Source organism: Aphelocoma coerulescens, chromosome 24, assembly GCF_041296385.1.
Source record: "Aphelocoma coerulescens isolate FSJ_1873_10779 chromosome 24, UR_Acoe_1.0, whole genome shotgun sequence".
In the NCBI taxonomy this organism is placed as follows: Eukaryota; Metazoa; Chordata; class Aves; order Passeriformes; family Corvidae; genus Aphelocoma; species Aphelocoma coerulescens.
Window position 1 is genome coordinate 4,109,698 of NC_091037.1, and position 21,589 is coordinate 4,131,286.

Consider the following 21,589-nt stretch of genomic DNA (forward strand, 5'->3'; position numbering starts at 1 on the left):
GACGGCTCTTTCTGTACCAGTAACCGGACGATTCCTCCTTGCACGTTGCGAACGCGATGTTCCACTAGGTCCCTTGGCAAATCCTGGCTGACGTGAAAAAATGCCTCTGAATCACAAGGATATTTGTCCCTGGGCTCTGCTGAGGTGTCAGTGCAGGGGTGCCAGCCCAGGTTTGGGGGGTCCTTGCTGGTGCTTCTCCCTGCAAGCTGGCCACGGTGGGGATGCTCCAGCGCCAGTTTCATGCCGCCATGGGGGTTGCAGGATTTGGGCACCCCGAGCTGGGGGAGGTGACCCGGAGAGGTGGGTCCAGGGTGTCACTGAGATCCTGTGGAAAAGGGGTGGTTCTGGGGTGCTGTCCCTTGCAGCCTGTCCAACATTGAGTCCTGGAGCAGGCAGGGAAAAAGGGCAGGGAAAGTGCTTTGCCTGCTTTTCCAGCAGGACTTGCTGAGCTCTCATCCACGTGTTCCTAAGGTGACTTTGCCATGCAGCCCCACCAGCATTTTGGTTCCGCGGTGCTGATGTGAGGGAAAATGCAAGTTAGGGTAAGGGCGGGGGGGAGAGGGAGTGTTCAGGGCTCGTTTATGGGGCCCCATTTCTGTGCCTGCCACTAACAGCATCCACAGGCAACTGGAAGTGAGGGGTTTGTGGGATGGGGGAGCTGGAAAGTCCCAGGGTCTCTTCCCAGTCTGAACCTTGGCGTGATTTGCAGTCTGCCCACGAGCTGAGGGGTCTCCGTGAGCCCCCAGGGTGTCTGTGTGAGCAGGGGATGCTTTTCCCAGGAGGATTCTCATTCCTGCTGCCCTGTGCCAGTCACTGGTGACTTGGAGGCTGCTTTGGGGCACTGGTGGGCTGTGGATCTGGTGTTTGTCACCTTTCCAGCTGGCTTGGTGCCACCCGCTTTGAAGGAAGGCTGGAGGTGATGCTGGTTGGATATATAAATGTAAAGGGAATATAAAGGGAATAACAACTTGCTGTACCTGCCTCCGGGAGTGTTGAGGACACTGGATTTGGGCTCAGCAGCCCAGGCACGGTCCTGGCAAGCCTTAGTCATGTCTGGTGGCCTGCGGACATGACACACATTCCAGACTCATTGCTGCTCCCACCTTGCTGTCTGTATTAGGACAAAATCCGCCTGGCATTTTGGTTTCTCTTCCTGCTTCAGGCAGTGACGTAGATTTGGGAGTTCTCAGAGCTTTAGGTTGGTTTCAGCAGTAGCTGTTCTCTGGAGGTACTTCTCCATGAGGCTGGACCTTCAGGGATTTCCACACGTCCCACATGGGCTTGCTGCAGGCCCAGACTGGAGTCAGGGCTTTTTGGGAAGGAAATCTTTTCAAGGAACCGGAGTGAAACCCACTGTACATATGAGATATAAATAGATAGAGAAGTGTAGGACAAAGGTAGATAGGTTTGCAGAATTCAGTAGATTTGCATGTCGGGGTATGTGTGTCTCTAGGGGAGAGTTTAGAGCTGTGCTGGAGCGGGGGATCAGGATGGGCAAAGCGGGGAAGGGGCTGGGAGCAGCTGGAGCCTGAGGGGAATTTGGGGATGGAGAGGCACTGGTGTGCCCTGTGCTGTGGCCCTGCTGCACACAACAGAGTGCTCTGTTTCATTATTTCATCCCCAGTTGTTAGCTTTGCTTTGCTCATTGTCCGTGACTCCCCTCTGGGCCGGGACACGGAGGAGCAGGAGGGACAGGTCCTGTGCTCGGCGTGTCCGAGGCACGTGGGGTGTGACACGGGACACGGGACACGGTGCGGGAGGGGGATGTCTCATGTTGCCTCATCTCTGGTGCCATCGCTTAAAGAAAAAGCTGCACCACGCAGAAACCCTTCCCTCAAGTCCCTCTAGATGCTGCTCTCTGGTTACTCGTGTGAAAGGATTTTGCTTTGCGTCTGTTCTTCCCAGAAAAGCGTGAGTCAGAAGGGATGAGAGGGATACAGCTAAATTTGTCCTCTGAGCTGAGGAACGCGGCACCGGCTGTGCCAACCGGCCCCAGCAGTGCCTCCTGGGAGGGACAAGATGTTCTTGACAGTGTCTTTTTATTTTAAACCTCATTAGCAGGACTTTGAGGATCTGAGGCAGAGAGGGGATTTGGTCACCAGTGATGCCAGAGCTGGTACTGGCCCCAGGCATGGGGGCAGCTGGATTCAGGCTGGATTCCCACTGCTCTCCCAGAGCCATCCCTGTGCTGTCTGGGCACAGGGTAGCCCTTAAAGAACACAGGATGTTTGCTCCCATTTCCCCCTTTCAGCTTAATTTTTTTGTTTGTTTTTTTTTCTGTTTCTGAGTATCTTGACTCCTCTCTGCCTGCGTTTGCTGGGAAGGAGAGGTGGGAAGTGCAGTGGTTCCTGTTAGAGATCTGTCAGGGAACGCTTGATCCAGGAATTGAGGGCTGGGAAGGAGCGACCAGATTTGGCCGCGCTGGTGCCAGCAAAAGAAGAAACTGAACGTTGCACTTCATTCCCATCAGCTGGCACATTTCCAAGCAGGGAGGACCAGCGTGGCTGTGGGAAGGGGCTGGAGATGGGAGTCTCTTCCCCTCCCTGGGTGACTGGGATTAGAGGGAGCCATGTTTGCCCATTTTCCCCTTTTTTAGGTGTTTTGGCACAGCTGGCTGAGCTCTGTTCCTCGGCATTGTGGGGCAGCAGGACGAGCATCCCCAGTCCTGGGGCTCTGGCTGACTTTTGATACGTGCATGGATGGAGGAAGGACCGTACCTGGGGAGGGGGTGGGCTGAGAAAGGGGGGCAGAGGGGCTGGTCCAGGCTCGGGGGGGGTTGGCTATGGAAAGCATGCGCTGTAGTGGTAGCTAAGGATTTTTATACTGGTGTCAGTGGGGTGGGAAATGCAGGATGGAGGGGCTGGCATCCCCCAGGGAGGACAGTTCGCCCAGATTTTGGATTTACCATCAAAACGACACTTCCTCTCCCAGGAGGGCTTTTATTCTTGTTCTCCTGAGGTTGCAGGGCTGCGAAAGAGGGTGCCCATCTTGCAGTCCTGTGGTCTGAAAGCTCCTCGGATTTCCACCCGCTCCCCCCCAGCACTTAGATTAAAATAAAATACAAAAAAAAAAAAGACTTGACAAATGAGCCCCAGTATCTCTGTCTGAAGAAATGATATTGGTGTATTGAAACCGCATTGTATATAAAATTAAACAAATATATATTTACTTTCTATTTTAGAAGGGGGGGAGAATAAATATTTAAAATAATTCCTTAGTAATAGGTGTCAGAAACTTCTGTGCAGCATGAGGGAGGCTGTCAGAGGTGGGGAGAGTCTCAACAGCGGGAGCAGAGCGAGTATTTTTACATTATATTGCGCTTCAGCTTCTCTGCTTCTCCATCCACCTATAAATAGACAAAAATATATATACAAATATATATATATAAATTATATATATCTAAGTCACATAGCTGTTTTATTTTTGTATCCATGCCTAGTGCTGTTTGAGCAATACGGTGGCGAGGGAGAGGAGGGCTGGGCCAGGCTGGGGGCTTGCAGGGCTCCAGGGAATCCGCCCGTTCCGGGCCCAGCGTCACCGCTGTTTGCTGTTTCAATAGGGAAAAACACTAAAAAGGGAAAAAATCCCGGGATGGGGAAGCCTGGGCTTGCTGCCAGCTTGCCCAGGGCCATGGCGAGGTGGTGTTTCCACTGAGGGCTGTCTTGGGCTTTTTTTTTTCAGAGGAAAAAAGACAAATTTCAGCTCTGAGGGCGCTCGGGGAGGATGAGGCAGCTGCAGCCTGAGGGGTGGCACAGGACGGGGACACTGTGGGGACAAGGTCCCCGTGCTGCTGACTCGCTGGGTGCTGTTGGTCACCTGTCCTCACCGCCCTCATAAATCCTGAGGGTTTCTGAAACCCTCCTGCAGTTTGTGGAGCCCCCCAGAGCCACCCAGGTGGCCACAGTGGGATTCTCCAGGTCCCTGCACCCGGCTGGAGCAGGGAACCTTCTCCGTAGGGAATTGTCAGTACCTCTCCAAGAGTGTCCCCAGCCAGCAGGGCTCACTGGTGCTGTGGGGGCTGCTGGTGTCCACTGGGGCGGCATGTGGGGCTCTCCCTGTCCCGATGGATGGGATGTGGGGCTCCCCCTGTCCCGATGGATGAGGTGGGATGGAGCCCTGGCGCGGTGGGGAATGTGCCGGGGGTGTTTGGGGCTTTTCCTGCAGGGCACTACGGACCTGCCGGATCCCTGCTCCCTTCCCTGTGGGCTGTGGGGGCATGAGGAGCCAGTTTGGGACTGAGCAATGCCAGGGAGCTGCAAACCATCCCTCTGCCTTCGCTGGGGCAGGATTTGGGGATTGTCTTTGGGCTTCGCTCCCCGCGGGCTGTGTCCCACAATCCTGGGCTCTGGGGGGATCCAGATGCTGTTTTTTGGGCTCAGATGTCCCCGAGGGGATGGTGGCACAGCTGCCGAGTGCTTCCACCCCTCCAGAGGCAGGCAGAGGTCCCTCACTGTGGTCATGCCGTGTCCCCACGGGCTGAGGCACGAATGTACTCCCGGGAGCTGGCCCCTCGCAGCGGCCCCGCGTCCTCCGTAGGTGTCACCTGTATTTTCCATGGTATTTCTCTCTTCTTCGTCGGGTCGGGTCGGGTCGGGGGGGGGGGGGCTGGGGGGGGGATGTTTTAATATCCAGCCGAGATTTGTTCAGCACCAATTCTTGATATCGAAGCAAAGCATGTTTGGTGGGACTAACTTGCATTTATTAGCGGTAAATACATAAGTGAGTATTTTATATGTTAAAAACAAACAAACAAAAAAAAGGATGTCAGGAGAAAGAGAAGGGATGAGGTTTCTCACCGCTCGGTGTCCGGGCTGGGGGGCTGCCTCGCCCCCTCCCCCGGTGGGGCTTTGGGGTATTGCTGGGGGTGGGCAGGGGGGCGGGCAGCTTTCTCCTTTCCCCATCTCCCCTGGAATCACTTACAGAAAAAAAACAGGCAAAGGAAAGCCAGAAATGTTTACAAAGCACACTTCCCACAGTACCGTTAACCCTCTGGATGCCAAACAGACACATCAGGAGCTGCTCCCTCCCCGTGCTCCGGCGGGCCCAGGGGCCGCGGCTCTCACAGCATCGTCCCGCTTCCCGTGGTTTCTTTGGTTTGGTTTTGTTGGACTCCATCCCCGCTGCCTCCATCTGCGCGCACCTGCCCGGAGCTTGCTTTCCAGGGGGTTTGCTTCTGCCCCCTCCCAGGCTCTTCCCGCTCGGCTGGGAGCTGTGGGAAGCGCCTGTCTCCGCTCGGGGAGGTTCTGGCTCGGTGGGAGATGCTGGCACTCACTCCCTGCCCTCCCAGATGCACTTTAAGGCCAAACTTCCCTTTATTTCCTTCTCTGGGGCTGCCAGAGAGCAGGCAGGGGATGCTCCTGTGGCCCCAGGGGGTGCAGGACCTTCCACACAGCTGTGCAGGCTCTGGCCCCTCGGCATTTCCCATGTGGGAAAGCCCTTTGGAAATCCTGGAAATGCCCACGTTGCTGTAAGGTTCATCCTTTGGGCATTCGGGGATCACACCTGCACGCCAGCTCCTTGGGGAGCAGCCCTGGATCCCCCCGGGAGCATCTCCAGCTCTCCCATGGGAGCATCCCTGGCTCTCCGGGGGAGCCCAGACTTTTTAATCCCCTTTTAATAGGTTTGTAGACTCCCTGAACCCTCGTAGACCTCCATAGGTAGCACTTGATTTAATCCCCTCCTAACCCCGTAGTGTTTTCCCCTAAGGCAGGATTTTCTTCCGGACCCAACGCATTCTCTGGTTGCGTGGGACAACTTTTTCCTCTTTTTAAGAAGAATTTCTTGCCTCTGGATATAAAGACTAGACCATCCAACCTCGTTTCCATCTCTTGAATGTCGAGTATTACGATGTATAACACACGTTAGGGTGCTCTTTGGTGCTGTTTCAATGGTAACCAGTGGAACTGGCTTTTTTAAAATAACAATAACAATAAAAGAAACTTTAGTGCCGCTGGTTCCATAACGTTCGTTGTCGTGACTTTTTTCCTTTTTTTCTTTTTTTTTGGAAGTTTTTTTAGGCTTTTGGTTGGTTTTGTTTTTTAAATTCTTTTTTAATTTTTACTAAACAGTGAGTAGCGATCAGCTGCCGGGTTTCTGTGGTGTTGATTTTAGTGACTGGTGGCTGCTGCGAGCCGGGCGGGCTGCGTCACAACTTAGTGGGATTTGGGATCGAGTCGCTTCCTTTTGGAACTGCACACAGCAAAACGAGCGTTTGATGGGAGCCCAGACGGCAACTAGAGGGTTAATTTTTGAACTTTCAGGTATGTTCCTCAGAAGAAAATAATAATAATAATTAAAAAAAAGAATAAAAAAAAAAAAAGAGTAACAAAACACTATTTTTTCAGTAAGCTTTTTTTTTCTGTAAACGATTTACAAATAAATCTGACATGATGGTGCTGTACCAAAGCCTTATACGAAACTTATTCCGCGCTCTCTATAATCTCTCTGTATCTGTATTGTTGCTCTCGGCCTCCGCCAAGGCCAGGAAATGCCAGCAGGAGGGACCGGTGGCCACGCTCGCCATCGGCATCCCCGGAATCCCCCGGGATGGGCCCGGAGCCGCTCCGGCCCGTGGGGAGGGAAAGCCAAATTTCAGCATCACTCCCCAGGCGTGCGATGAGGGGCACACGTGGGGGTCCCTCACCCCAAACTCTCCTTCCGACTGGGTGCTATCCTGCCCTGGGCAGGGATCCGAGACCTTGCTGGGAGCGCTGCCCGCTGCTCCTGGCATCCCCACTGCGGCTCCGAGGGGATAATGACCCACCGAGCCCCCTCCTCCGGGGGGTTCCACATCTTCCAGCTCAGCCCGACCTCCGCAGTGCTTAGCCAAGGCAGTCCCCTGGCTCTTGCCCTGCGAGCCCTCTCCCAGCCCTTCCCCTGGGGCCGGCCGGGAGCTGGGGCTGCTTTGATAGCTCTAAGCAATAATCCCACTCTGCCAAGAAAGTTGGGTCCTTTTGGCTCTTGGACTGTTGTCAGTTAATGAGTAAATGCTAATAAGCCAACAAAAATTGGAAGAAATGAGAGTTTGAAGCCCTGCCTTACTGGGAGTAGCTGGTCCCTCGGTCTCTGCCTGTTGGGATTTTAAGGCCTGCTGAGTACTTAATTTATCGCCGGTAACATTGCATGTTCATAGATTGACTTCTTGAGTTGAGTTTTCTTATTTTAATGTACCCACTATAAGAAATTCTGGCAGTGTTGCAATGTTACGTACAACTAGCCATGCTGTAGGAGAATGATGGGTTTTGGAATCGATTAACTTGCTCCTCATGTAACATTACCCTGCTTCAGAAATGTTTTGTATTTTGATATAAATAAACATTTGCTAAAAAAAAATATATATCTATAAAAAGGCTCGGTTGCTGTCATTGATTTGGTTGGAGGGGCTGTGGGAAGGGGGTGGGCTGCCCCAGAGGTGTTTTTGGGGGATGCTGGGTTGTTCTTTGCTCTAAGCATCCCAAGTTCTGTTGTCCCCTGGGATTTGCAGCATGTCCCAGCCAGTGCCGCAGGCTGACGTGGGTTTTGGGATGGACACTGATGCTCAGGTCCTGTTTTTGGGCAAGGAGTAGGAGGGGAGAGAGCCCCAACCGCATCTGACAGGGTGATGCTGGGCAGTGAGCCGGGTCCCTTGCTGTCCCCTCCCACAGCTTCCCTTTCTCATCCCCCCGCCCCCGCCCGGGCTTACCTCCCCTTCACCTGCTGCCTTTGGAATTTTTCCCACCTTTTTTTTGTGCGGTGTGCGGTGCCGCGCTGTCCCCAGCCTGGCTGGTGGCCGTGCCACGAGGTGGCAGTGCCGGCTCGGCAGCTCCCGGCGCTGGCGATGAGCTTGGAGGGAGAAGAGGCTTCCTCCACCACCTCCAGCATCGCTGTCCTCCGTGTATCCCCCCCCCGCCAGGGCCGGGATGGAGCGGCTGCTCCTGTCTGTCTGTCTGTCCATCCTGCTTTTCCTTAAACTGTCCCCCAGCGCTGGGGTCCCCACGGAGTTCCCCCCCAGCCTCCCTGCAGGTTGGTTTTTGGGGGCTGGGAGATGTGCTGTCCCCACAGCCCTCAGCGCGTTGGGGATGTGGCTCAGGGCCGTGCAGCATCCTTGGGGTCGGCTCCAGGGTTAAAGCCCAGCTCCCAGTTGAAGCCCCTCAGTGAGCAGGGGTGCAGCTCAGGGCACTGCAGCATCCTTGGGGTGCCAGCTCCGGGGCTTCCCAGTTAAACCCCTCCCCCGGAGGGAGCAGGGTTGCAGAGAAAGGCGATTTTCACATCCCTCACCAGCTGCTCCCCAAAACTGGGGGCTGGGGGCGGCCCCTGGCTATTCCCACACGGACCCTGCACACCGCTGCTCTGCCACTGCAGGGAGCAGGGACCGACCTGCCGTGGGAGATGCTGGGGAGATGTTCAGGTGCTGCCCTCCAGCTTTGTTCCAGGCTTGGTGAAACCCTGCGGGGAAGGAGGAGAAATCCTCCCAGCTGGATGTACAGGAGAACTGCTCCACGCTGCTTCGGAGGGAGCGAGGGGCAGGTACAGGGTGGCTGGGCTGTGACTGAGGATTGTGCCCTTGAATGACGCTGCTGGAGCTCGCCCAGGGGTGTGTGGGTCACAGGGGAGCTCCCTGGGCTGGGGGAGGATGGAACTGGTGTGCACGGCAGCTGTGAGCCCCAGTATCCCCAGTCCTCCCAGTGCAGGTGGGCCCAGCTGTGCTGCTGGCCCGGGGCACGGTCGCCTGGAAGTGATTTAAGCCTCACAAGGGCAGCTGACACTTCCTGAGGGTGGTTTGGACACTCTCCAAGGCTGCAGGAGCTGAGAAAAAGACTCGAGCTGCGATCACCGAGCCCAGGTGTTCCCAGCATTTGGAACACTCAGGTAACAAATTTATTTCACCTCCCGGAGCCAGGCAGCATTCCCCTCCTGTGGAACCCTGGATCTGGCTCCTTCCCAGCCCCTCTGGGGGCCAAACCTCTGCTGCCAGGGCGGGTGGCAGTGGCCGGAGGTGGCAGGGAGGCGAGGGGATGCCCCTCGTGCTCCGGGGGAGGCTCTGTGCCCTCCACAGGTGGGTCTGGCTGCAGGCACAGTTTCTGCTATCAGTGAATTATTGATTGGATTTACCGCCACGGCTCTGACAACACCATTACTGGCTTTGACTTCATGTTTAAATCATCACTCCAATAGCTCTGAAAGATGCGATCTTTTATTTAAAATGCACTCAGTGGCTCTTTTTGATCCCCTGGCTCGATGTGCCACTGGCAAGGGAGGGGGGAGCGGTGGGTGCACGGCTGGGGGAGCACAATCCCTGCACGAGAGGCTTCAGGGACACTCAAGGTCACTCTGGCGAGGGTGGAGGGAAAGAAACTTCCCCCTCATGCTCCAGATGAAAGGCTGCAGGTAACGGGGAGGGCGAAGAGCTCTGCTCCGCCTTCAGCCCCATCCCTGCTGCGTCCACGCGAATCCCTGCGGCTGATGGAGCAAGCAGGGAGTGCCTCCAGTGCTCTGTGCCCCCACATCGCCCCGCTGTGCTCTCCCACACATCCCCTGGCCACTGCTGTGTCCCTGCTCCCCATCCCCAGCGCTTCCCCAGCTCCCAGCTGAAGCCCAGGTGCTGTGCCTGTGTCTCCACAGCTCCTCTGCACCGTGGCCTGGCTCTGGGGTGTGCAGGGCAGCTGTGCTGCTCTGGGGCTGCAGGTTTGGGGCACAGCAGTGGGTAGGGTAGCAGCCCGTGAAGCCAAAATTCCCCCATGCCCAGCTGTGGGGCGGTTGGGATGCTCCGTGCCATCCCGCGGGGCAGCTGTGCTGCTCGCTCCGGCAGGATGGCAGGGCTGCCTGCATCCCTGCCTGTCTCTTTATCAGCTTTACCATCCAATATTCCCAGGCTGCTTTGTCTTTGCTTTACATTTATCAATATTACCAGCTGATCCCACAGTCCCCTCCGTGGGTTTATTAATATTGCCCTCTGATCTGCGGGAAGCGGCCGCGCTTTATATTCCTGCCCCATCCCCAGCTCCTCCAAGCCCCCACGCCATGTTTAATTAGATTTTCTCCTTGGCTCAGGCAAACACAAATTGAGCTCCTGGTATCTCTCTCCCGTGCTGGAGCTGGTGCCTGGCTGGGCTGGACAGCAGCCTCCCCCACATTAATATTCCAGTGCTGGTGCCTGTCTCGGGATGCTGCAGTCTGGGGGGGTTTGCCTGGGAAAGGGGATTATTTCCAACCCCCCCACCCTGTTTTCCATGGATGGCAATTAACCTGGCAGGGAGATATCTGTTCCTACTAGGTCAGGCTGGCCAGGTTGAGGGTTCATGATTAGGAAGGAGCATGGGATCCCTGGAGCAGAGATCAGAGATGCTGCATCCCCCTCTCCCATAGTGTTCCCCCCCATCCCGCCGCTCTGGGCCATTAATGCCATTTTTCAAGGAATCCTCCAGGGCTTGGCTTTTCCCAAGTCAGTGGGGGCCAGCGCTGGCCTCTCCCACTGCTCCATGGCAGCTTTTCCACATCAGAGGGAAAGAAAATTGTTTATGCAAAGTTTGTCAGTCCCTCCAGGCACGAAGGGAAGCGCTGATTGTTCTCCAGCTATCTCAAATCTTTTGCCCGTTTCCAAAATTAAAATTTTTCCCTGTGTCTTGCAGACATCTTTGGTGTTCGTGCTTGGATTTCCAGACTTGCTGTCCAGCAGTTGCAGCATTATTATTATTATTATTATTATTATTATTATTATTATTATTAAATTTTATTTTATTCCCTCCCCCCCACCCCAAAAATAAAGAAATAATTTTATTTATTGGATTTCTCCTCCTGCCACAGTGTCACCCTTTGCGTGTTCCTCTTCTCCCAGGGAGCACAGGATGGAATTTGCTCCAGGGATGCTCGCGTGGATGCTCATGGAGGGACCAGGATCCCCTCCTGGGGCTGGATCTGCCTTTCTCAGCTGTGATTCCATGGGGCACAGATCTTTCCATCCCTGCAGCCTGCAGTTGTGCTGCTGGGATGCAGGATCTGCTCCCCGGGATGCTGCCTCTCCGCTCCCAGCCCTGCCGGAGGAATGTGCTCACCTGAGTCAATAGGAAGCTAATTAAGCCATTTATCTGGGAAAAGCAGCCACTCCTGGTGAGCTCTGCTGTCGGGATGGAGGAGGAAGGGGCACAGAGCCAGGGAGAGCAGGAGCCAGGGAAGGCTGAGGGCAGCCCCTGGAAGGGGGAGAATCTCAGCTGGGAGCTGAGCAAGGTGGGGACCCATTCCCTGCTGCTGACCCCTAAGTCAGGTCCTGGTCTTCCTTGTGCTGCCTGAAACGAGTCCCTGCTGATGCTGCAGTGCTAAAATCCCCAATAAACTGCTTTTCTGTCTGGGAAGTTGGTGTCTAGTGTGACATCCATCATTCCCACCCATAATGATGAACAGTGTTTATTCCCAGCTGCCCCTCAGCTCTGTGCTACCCATGCAGAGGACCCAAATCCCCGTTTTCCCTCCCAAACTCCCCTCTCTGGGAAGACCAAGCTTGTTTGCAGAGCACAGCTCTGCACCGAAGCAGACTGCACTCTAACTTTAAATTGACTTTTTTAGTGGAGCCCTGGGAGGTTTTTCTGAGGAGTGCAGCCTATTCTTCAGGGCTTTTATAAGCCTTTAGTAGCTTAAGACACAACTAAGTTGGCCCTAATCCCTCATAAAAGCACGCAGGTTTTCTTGCCCTTCTGCTGCATCAAGGTCTTAGCCCGGTGCTTTCCTTCACTGTTGTGTTTGTCTAAAGGATGGGAAGGAAATGCCTGTGGAATTTTCCTTTTTAAAACCTCGATCCTCAGATCAAACCCATCCAGGGGGTTTAGGAGCAGGAGGTAGGTTCTTTGGGACAGGGGGAATGTCTCATTCCTGTCGTGGCGTCACAAATCCCCCTGGTTCCATGAACATGCAGCACCCGTGGAGATCTTCGGCTGGAGCATCCCCCCACGGATCCAGAGTGAGTGGGACAGGGTAAAAATGTGGGAAAAAAGGATTTCTCCAGCAAAATAACAGTAACCGTGCAGTGAGAGGGGCTGTGCAGCTCTGCCCCTCCAAAGAAGATGCCCAGCCACGAGTGAGTTGGCTGATGCAGCATTAGACACCTGCAGAGGGTTTTATCCTTCACTTTGGAGAAGTTTCTTGGATTCTGGCTGGGGTTTACTCTCAGAGACGTGGCTTTTGTGAGGAGAGAGGAAGTGCTGCCTTGAAGGTCTGGAAATGGGTGGATGCAGAGCTGGAGGGGTCTGTGCTTGGCAGGAATTTACTCCCCGAGAGAGAATTCTCGTGGGCACTGGCAGGATGAGCTGTGCCTCATTCTCCAGCCTTTCCCAGACCTGGGGCTGCCCCAGGATCACCCTGGGGTGGGGTCTGTGAGTGTTCCAGACCCCAAAAGGAGGATTTCTGCAGCCAGGGCAGCCTGTGGGGGAATGAACCCTGTGCTGGATGTTATCCCTGCACCGTGTCAGGGAGCAAAGCATCTTTGGAAGCCCCAAACCCCCAGGGAGCCTCGTGGGGTGACACCAGAGGTCGGAGCAGGGACAGGCTGAATGCGAGCAGCGGGAGGGAACATTTCCTCACCCCACACCCCAGAGCGGTGTGAGCTGCAGGAAGAGATGGATCACACTGGTGCTGACCCTGAACACACAGCTCTGCCCCCCAAAACCGCACACAAGGTGGGGGTTGTCTGCCAGTGTGGGGAGGTTTGGGTCCCTCTGGGCCAGCCTGGCGGGAGCTGCCCCATTTGCATATTAGGGGTGAGTTTATGAATTATGCAGCCACCTCGGCACGTCCAGAGGAATCGGCTGCAACATGGAAAGCATATTTATCTTCGTGTCTTATTGATTTATTTTTCCTCTCCTGTTTTTTCAAGCTCGAGCAGCTGCAGCGAGGAGGGGAAAACAGCGCAGGCAGCCGGGGGGCTGCAGTGGGACAATGTCCCCTCCCTACAGGCATCAGTCCTGTGGGGTTTCTCCACACTGGGAGCTGTTTCATAGTGACCAACACGTTCTGGGTACTCTGATGCTTGTTTTGGTGGAGCAGGAGCCTGGGAATATTTCAAAGAGTGAGGGGAATCATTTTTGGGTGAGAGCAAAGGTGCTCCTGAAGGGTGACCTGGACCATGGGGTGGTGAGAGGGACAGTGACCAAGAGCTGTCCTCCATGGGCATCACCACAGGTCCTAGACAGGAGCCAGGCTGGGAGGACACGTCAGAGCATTCGTCCTCATCTGGGTGGCAGTGCAACCATCCATTACCACGTTGTCTCCGTTGTCTCTTTGTCCATCCATCTACCCTTTCCACTCATTAACTCCACCATCTGCTCCTTCATTTATCTCCCATCCCAGCCAGTAAATCATTCCTGTCTTCCCTCTCCATCCATGCATGAGAGAAGAACCCCTTGGTCCCCTCCTCATCCCAGACCCCCAGGGCCATGACCCTGGTTAGAGCTTGGAATTCAAGGCTCCGTCCAGGAGGGAAGCTCCCAAATCCCTTCGGGCTTTATTTTCTCTCTTAGATGGCTCCAAAACACTCAGGGACCCTGGAAGGGGATGGGACCTGCTCCATCCCCAGGTGCTGGGCTGCAGGTACCGCTCACATCCACTCTCCACCTGCCCTCTCCTGCATCCATGGGAGCACCCCCAGCTCGCAGCCCTCCCGGCTGTGCCCTTTTCCCCCCGGCAGGAAAGGTTAGTCGGGATCACAGAGCCAGCCGGCTGCCCAGATTCCCGCTCCCTGGGGCTAATTATGGAACAACATTAGATAAAAGTCAACATATGTTGTAAAAGGCACGATGTATCAGCGCCTGACAGCTCCTAACAATGTGCTCACGTAACAGCTGTCAGGCTGCAATGCCTGGGAATGAGGAATATGTTGATTTATGGATATCAGATCTGCCCTCACGTTCGCCGACGGCAGCGCGGAGCAGCGGCAGCGCCCGCCAGGACGGGCTGTTCCCCACGCCTGGGCTCGGCCTCCTGCTTCTCCCGGGGATGTTTCCCTTCCAGATGTGCCCATGTTTGTGTCGCTGCTCCTACCAGAGCTGTTGGTTCTGAGGCAGGAGGACCCGGCCTCTCTCTGCGGCCTCGGAGAGCAGAGAGGTTCATCCAGCTCAGGAAGGATGTGGAGCTGCTGGAGCCAGTCCAGAGGAGGCAGCAGGATGAGCAGAGGGATGGAGCAGCTCTGCTGGGAGGAAAGGCTGGGAGAGCTGGGATTGTTCAGCCTGGAGAGGGGAAGTTGAGGGGTAACCTAATTTCAGCCTTCCAGTACCTGAAGGAGCCAACGAGAAAGATGGGGAGAGATGTTCTACAAGAGCCTGGAGTGACAGGACAAGGGGGAATGGTTTCGAACTGACAGAGAGTAGAATTAGATCAGATATTGGGAAGGAATTGCTCCCTGTGAGGGTGGTGAGGCCCTGGCACAGGTTCCCAGAGAAGCTGTGGCTGCCCCTGGATGCCTGGAAGTGTCCAAGGCCAGGCTGATTGGGGCTCGGAGCAGCCTGGGACAGTGGAAGGCGTCCCTGTCCATGGCAGGGGGTGGAACAAGGTATCTTTACGTTCCCTTCCAACCCAGGCCATTCTCTGGTTCTATGATCCATTCCTATATAGGACTGAAGTTCATTTCTATGCTAATTGTAATATTTTATTTAAAATACAATCAGTAAATATGTGCTGGCCCCATGAAACCTTATTTCCACCTCGACCGCTCCCTGTTTCAGAGCTCTGGATGCTCAGACCTCCTTGCTTTGGTTAAACCAAGCACTGGGTGGTTTCAAAGCCCTGGGGTCATAGGGCAGCTTTAGACATCAGCTCCCACCCCAAATCCCCCTGGGAGATGTGGTGATGTCCCTGCTCTGACCACGCTCCTCAAATCCTTGCATCTGAGAGCCGAGGCTGCACTGGGATCACTCAGGGCTGATGATTTCTGTGTTCTTCACCTCCTGCTTCTCTGTCCCTTTATGAAACCCCTGCACTCTGGCGACACCCCAGACCACATTCCTTCACTTTCTGTGGCCCCTAAGGCTCTGTATTTCGGGGTGAACCAAAATGGAATTGGGGTTTGGGCAGACTTCAGAACGTGGGAGGTGTGGTGGGCCAAACCCCCAAATCCTGCACCCTGCTCTCCTCCAGCTTTTGGGGTGAAGCTGCGCTTTTTTGATGTCCTATCCCCAAATGGGATTTGGGGGCACCTGAACCACCGACATCCCCACTGCAGCAAAAGGCAGAGGTGCCATCCAGCTGCTGGCAGAGTTCGTTAGTGGCTCTCACTAATCAGCTTTGATGGGAACAGGGAGGGAAATTCCTGCTCAGCTTTATTAGGCACGCTCAGCTGGATGCTCCCAGGTACGGCTGTGCCTGAGGGGATCCTGCTTCTTGTTCTGCAGTGATTCTGCTCAGATCTGTGGGGTTCGGGCTCATGTTTGGCAAGGAAAGGGCTTTTGGAAGTGTTTTTTTGGGCAGAGCGTGGCTCAGGAGGGGTTGTTGGGGAGGCAGGAGGGGATAAACCAGCCCCAAACCCATGTAATTTAAAATAGAGGCGTGAATTCCCTTTCCCTTCTTGTTTTCAGCAAACCTCAAGGTTTGAGGAGTTGTGGAATGGAGATGTCTATCCCTGGGAATGGGGTGGGACTGGGTCCTTTTGGTGCAAGCTGGCTTTGCTCCCCTGTGGGAGGTGGCAACATGCCCAGGGATCCAGGAGGACTCCAAGATTCCTGTTGGGAAGGCAGTGGATCCAAAATGAATTTGAGGTGGGGATGTTTTTTCAGCTCTTCATGTCATGAGACATCATTTTGAGTTTCCTTTTCCAAAGGCCAATCCCTGGCAGGGTTTGCATCGCTCTTTAATTTATTCCAGCCATGTTCTCCTGTATGTTCACGCTGGTTTTCCAACCTTTTTGTGGGGCTGTTTTCCTAATATTTTGACAAATATGGATAAAGATATGATCTGCACTCGCTCTGACTCTTTTATTTTTGGGTGCTGGGGTTTCATCCCCTGTAACAACCCTGCCAAGCTTCCCCTGCTGCAGGGGGAATGTGTAAATTCCAGTAAAAGTGCTCATTCCATTGAAATTTGAAAATATAATAAAGCCGGTTATATGACTTTATAAAAAGTAATAAAAAAGAAGGTTAATGTCCTTCCTCAACTTGCAGCCTGTGTGTTTTAATCTGCAAAACAATAATGGAAAACTCCGTTTATGGAGCTGTGGAGTGGGTTGGGCTGAGCCTTTACAAAACCTCACATAAGACTAAATAAACTCCGGCTCCATTGCAATTTGCTCTTTATAGGCTGATATTTACCAGCCTGGCAACTCCTCTACTTCCTAGCTTGAATATATTTCACCTTTTAAAATACATATTCATTATTTACAAACTTGTTTCCACTCTCCAATTTCTGCTGCTTTGTGTGATTTCTCGTGGGAATTCTTTTAATATGCAGATTTCATAGGAAATATTTTTATATATAGGTATTTTGGCTATGTAATTATCTCGGGTCTATTGTGTTTAATTCCAAATATAACTTTGAAATTCCCTAAAGGATGACTCTATTTTGGGTTTTCCCTTTCTTGGGGGAGGTTTTATTAACCATAGGTGTGTGTGTGAGAGTTTTGGGGGAGAATGTGGATGGGGGAATTATCCCAAATTCCCCGTGCAGGGCAAATCTGTGAGGAGGAGATGGGAGAGCAGCTCCAGGATGTTTTATTTTGTTCCAGTGGTGGGAAAAAAATCTCTGGGAATCTCCACCTTTCCCCTCTTTGATGCTGAAAGGAGGAACAGGATCTGGTGGCCGCTGGAGGAGCAAGAAGCTCCCACAAACCTTATCCAAAGCAAGTGTGCATTAATGGGCTTTTTTTTTTTTTTTAAAGGGGTTTGGACACTGAGCCTGGGATTCATCCAGGCTGGACCAAGGGCCCTGTGGCATTTGGAATGCAAATCACCCAGCCATGCCTTAATCATTACCACCGGGAGACAATTAGGGTTAAAATATAGATTTTTCCACAACAAGGGCAAACTGCAGGGACATAAAAAAAGAAGGAAGTCTTGCTATGATTCATTTATATCAGCCTGTTGCTTTGAGGAGGTTCTAGAGGCTGGGAAGGTGCCTAAATCCAGTGATCAGCCCCAAAATAGGGGAGAAAAGAGGGGGTTGGGTGGGTTCCCCCTCCATGGGGTTCAGGGCTGGCTGATACCACGGAATTCCCCCTCTGGCATGAGAGCCCAGCAGCAAAAAAGGGCTGGAAACAGGGAAGTTGCTCAGCTGTGCTGGAATCTGATCGAAAGTGCAAAGCAGAGGATGAGGCAGGTGAACAGAAAAGGCCTTTTTTGCATTTTTATAATCTTGTGGGGTTTATGAGCAAGGTAAACTTAATAACGTGGGACGAGAGCCTGGCTGAGCCCTGCCCGGGGCTGTGCAGGGAGGGGGTGAGGAGAGGGGCTGGGACAGCACATGGGGGGTGCTGGGGGGCACATGAGGGGCACTGGGGGACCCCCAGGAGCCAGGGGTGAGTAGCTGGTGCCAGGCTGGGCTTCCCCTTTTCCCCCTTGACTTTTCTCCAGGGATTTATCCAGCGCTGATCCCACCAGCAGGTCTGAACCTGCAGGAAACATTCTATTTCAACAATTTCTGGTGAAGGAAAGGAGAAGGAGAAAAAAAGGAATAAAAATTATTTGATTTCACAGGTTATTCCTGATCGCTGCTCCCTGTGGTGTCTCCTTGCCCACCTGTCCTGCCTCAGCACCATCACTGCAGCTGGGGATGGGAACGATGGGTGGGAACTGATGCCATGAAGATTTTTGCCTTTTCTTTTATACCCCTGTTATACCTTTTTACAACTTCTGTATTCTCAGTGCTTTTTACCTACATTCTTGGACTTGTTTGTCAAGCTGAGAGACTCAACATTTTAGAAGCTTCGTAGCCAGGGATCAGTGTGCCCCAAAGCCCAAGGTCCTCTCCAGAACACATTCTGTAAACCAAGATAGAACCATCCAGGGGAAGGTTCCTTGTGGAGGGGGGCTCACTTGAGCCTCTCATTGGGGAATCTTTGATAGATCTGCTAATTAGTAACACCTATAATGTTATACCCAGTGTTGGGGGGACTAACACACACACACACACACACACACACACACACACACACACACACGCACTCGGCGGGGTGCATCTCGATTCATATGACCTGGACGTGTGCACCTAAGGATCCTTAAAATAAATACCAAGGTAAAATCCCTTTTCCCCTTCTAACCATGTTTGACTCCTGATTTTTAGACCAGGAAAAGGCATCAGAACGATGAGGGCAGGAGGGATCCCCAGGGACCCACACAATAATTTTCCCTGCCTTTCTCCTTCCTTTTGCTCTCTGCTTTCCCAAGATCAGCACCAAGGGTGAGGAATGGGAAGCAGCGTGTCCTGCCCATCCTGTGCACCTTGGAATGCCCTTTCCAAACCCAAACCCCGTGGCCGGAGCCAGCACTGCAGCTTTGGATAATCCTCGCTCAGATTGTGGTACGGTCCCTGTGGGGAAAACCCAACAACAACCGCGCTCTAATCTTTAATTAGAGAGTTAATTACCCTCGGAAGCTTTTGAGGGGGTGGTTGGACATGGGGGGAAGCTGCTGTGTGAGTGTAACAGGGGGCAAAGACCTCTGGGGTTGGGGGTGCTGCTGGCTCCTGCTTTTAGCTGGATGAGGGGCGGGTACCTGTCCTGTCCCCTTGTCCCTTCTTCTGTCCTGTCCCCAGGCTTGGATCCCAGCTGATGAATGCTGGTTGTGGCTGGACTGAGGGGTGAATACCTGTCCTGTCCCTCTGTCCCCTCTCCTGTCCTGTCCCCAGGGATGGCTCCCAGCCCAAGGCCAGCTCTCCACTCCCTGTGCTAGGTGGTGTGGGGGTTTGGGTGTCACCACCCTGGCACAGGTGCTCCAGCAAGTGTCATGCTGCTGAGGAGCCGTGGTGGCCCACAGGGATGTGGGCACTTGGTGGCCCCTCTGTCACCTGCTTGGTCGCTAACACTGAAAGCAAGAAGCAGGAACACACACAGTGTGTGAGAGCCCAGCGCTGTGCAGGGCACAGGGCACGCTGTGCATGGCACGTGGGACAGGGCACATGGAATAGGGCACACGGCAAGGGGCAGTCTGCACGGTCCAGAGCACACAGTAAGGGGCAGATTGCACATGTCACACAGCACATGTGACACAGTCCATGGCCCATGTCACACAGTCCCTGGCACCAAGGCCATGTCACCCAGCTCACGTCACAGAGACCATGGCACAAAGCCCATGTCACCCAGCCTGTGTCACCCAGCCCGTGTCCCCCAGCCCATGGCACCCATGTCACCCAGGCCATGTCACCCAGCCCGTGTCACCCAGCCCATGTCATAAAGCCCATGGCACAGAGACCATGGCACAAAGCCCATGTCACCCAGGCCGTGTCACCCAGTCCATGGCACACAGCCCATGTCACCCAGGCTGTGTCACACAGCCCATGTCACACAGCCTGTGTCACAGAGACCATGGCACATTGCACATGTCACCCAGCCCATGGCACTCAGGCCGTGTCACACAGGCCATGGCACACAGCCCATGGCACCCATGCCACCCAGGCCATGTCACCCAGCCTGTGTCACCTAGACCATGTCACCCAGCCCATGTTACCCAGCCCGTGTCACCCAGCCCGTGTCACCCAGCCCGTGTCACCTAGTCCATGTCACACAGTCCATGTCATCCAGCCCGTGTCCCCCAGCCCGCATCCCTCAGCCCATGTAACATAGCCTGTATCACCCAGCCCCTGGCACCCAGGCCATGTCACCCAGCCTGTGTCACCCAGGCCATGTCCCCCAGCCCATGTCACCCAGCCCCTGGCACCCAGCCCATGTTCCCCAACCCGTGTCCCCCAGCCTGTGTCACCCATGTCTCCCAGCCCGTGTCCCCCAGCCCCTGGAACACAGCCCATGGCACCCATGTCACCCAGGCCATGTCACCCAGCCTGTGTCACCTAGACCATGTCACCCAGCCCATGTTACCCAGCCCATGTCACCCAGCCCGTGTCACCCAGTCCATGTCACCCATGTTACCCAGCCCATGTTACCCAGCCCGTGTCACCCAGCCCGTGTCACCTAGTCCATGTCACACAGTCCATGTCATCCAGCCCGTGTCCCCCAGCCCGCATCCCTCAGCCCATGTAACACAGCCTGTATCACCCAGCCCCTGGCACCCAGCCCATGTCACCCAGCCCCTGGCACCCAGCCCATGTTCCCCAACCCGTGTCCCCCAGTCCATGGCACCCAGCCTGTGTCCCCCAGCCCATGTCACCCATATCTCCCAGCCCGTGTCCCCCAGCCCCTGGAACACAGCCCATGGCACCCATGTCACCCAGCCCATGTCACCCAGTCCGTGTCACCCAGCCCGTGTCTCCCAGCCCCTGGCACCCATGTACCCCCAGCCCATGTTCCCCAACCCGTGCCACCCAGCCCATGTCCCCCATGTCTCCCAGCCCGTGTCACCCATGTACCCCCAGGCCATGTTCCGAACCCGTGTCCCCCAGCCCATGTCCCCCAGGTCTCCCAGCCCGTGTCCCCCAGCCCCTGGCACCCGTGTCCCCCAGCCCATGTCCCCCTGCCCATGTCCCCCAGGTCTCCCAGCCCGTGTCCCCCAGCCCCTGGCACCCATGTACCTCCAGCCCATGTCCCCCAGCCCATGTCCCCCATGTCCCCCAGCCCGTGTCCCCCGGCCCCTGGCACACCCCGCGCCCCCAGCACTGGGGGTCCCGCGGAGGGGCCGCAGGGCTGTGAGCAGCGCCAGTGACCAGCGGAGGGCGCTCTTGGCTCAGAATTGCCCCACCCAGCCCCTGCCCCGCCTCACCCGCGGGCCCCCCCAAACCCCCCCTGCCCCCGGTGCAGAACCGCCTCCCCCTGCCCCATCCAGCCCTGAACCCCCCCGGGCTCCTGATTCCCCCCAGCTTGGGGGGTTCGGCCGTGGGAGGGGGGGCTCACCCCATTGCACCCCCGGGGTGGCTCGGTGTCCCCGTGGGGTGTTGGGGACCCCCCAGGTACGGGGCTCAGCCCAGGGAAAAGGCAAAACCAGCAAAGGGGACTCGGTGCCAGGGACGGGGAGTGAGCGTAATGATGGGAAAAAAGGGGAAAATAAGGGAAAGTAGGAAATCAGCACAACAAAGTTGACTAAAGCAAATATTTCCATCCCTGCAGGAGGGAGCCGGGCTGACTGGAATGCTAAAAACGCCCCTATTTGCATCTTTTTAAATAGGAGCCGATAAAAGCAAATACTCCGCTGCCAATAATTATAATATTTTAATTGCGTTTCTTCAGGGCTTTTGTTTTTCAGCGAGACACAAAAGCTGTGTGTAAACTGGCAGAAATAAACATCCCTGTTGGTGCGGGTTTGGGTGAGATTTCGGGGTCCTGCTAGTGCTCCTCAGGACCTGCAGCACCTCTGGGGGTCAGCTGTGACCTGGGGGGGGGGTGAACATCCCCATCCCTGGGGCGGAGGAGGGGGAGGGGGTGAATTTTGCTCCCCTCTCCCTCCCAAATTCCTGGATGCAGGGTCCCCCTCATCCCTGCGCTGCTGCTGGGATTTTAGAACACCTTTAGAACAGGTTTGGTTTTGGGACCCTGCCC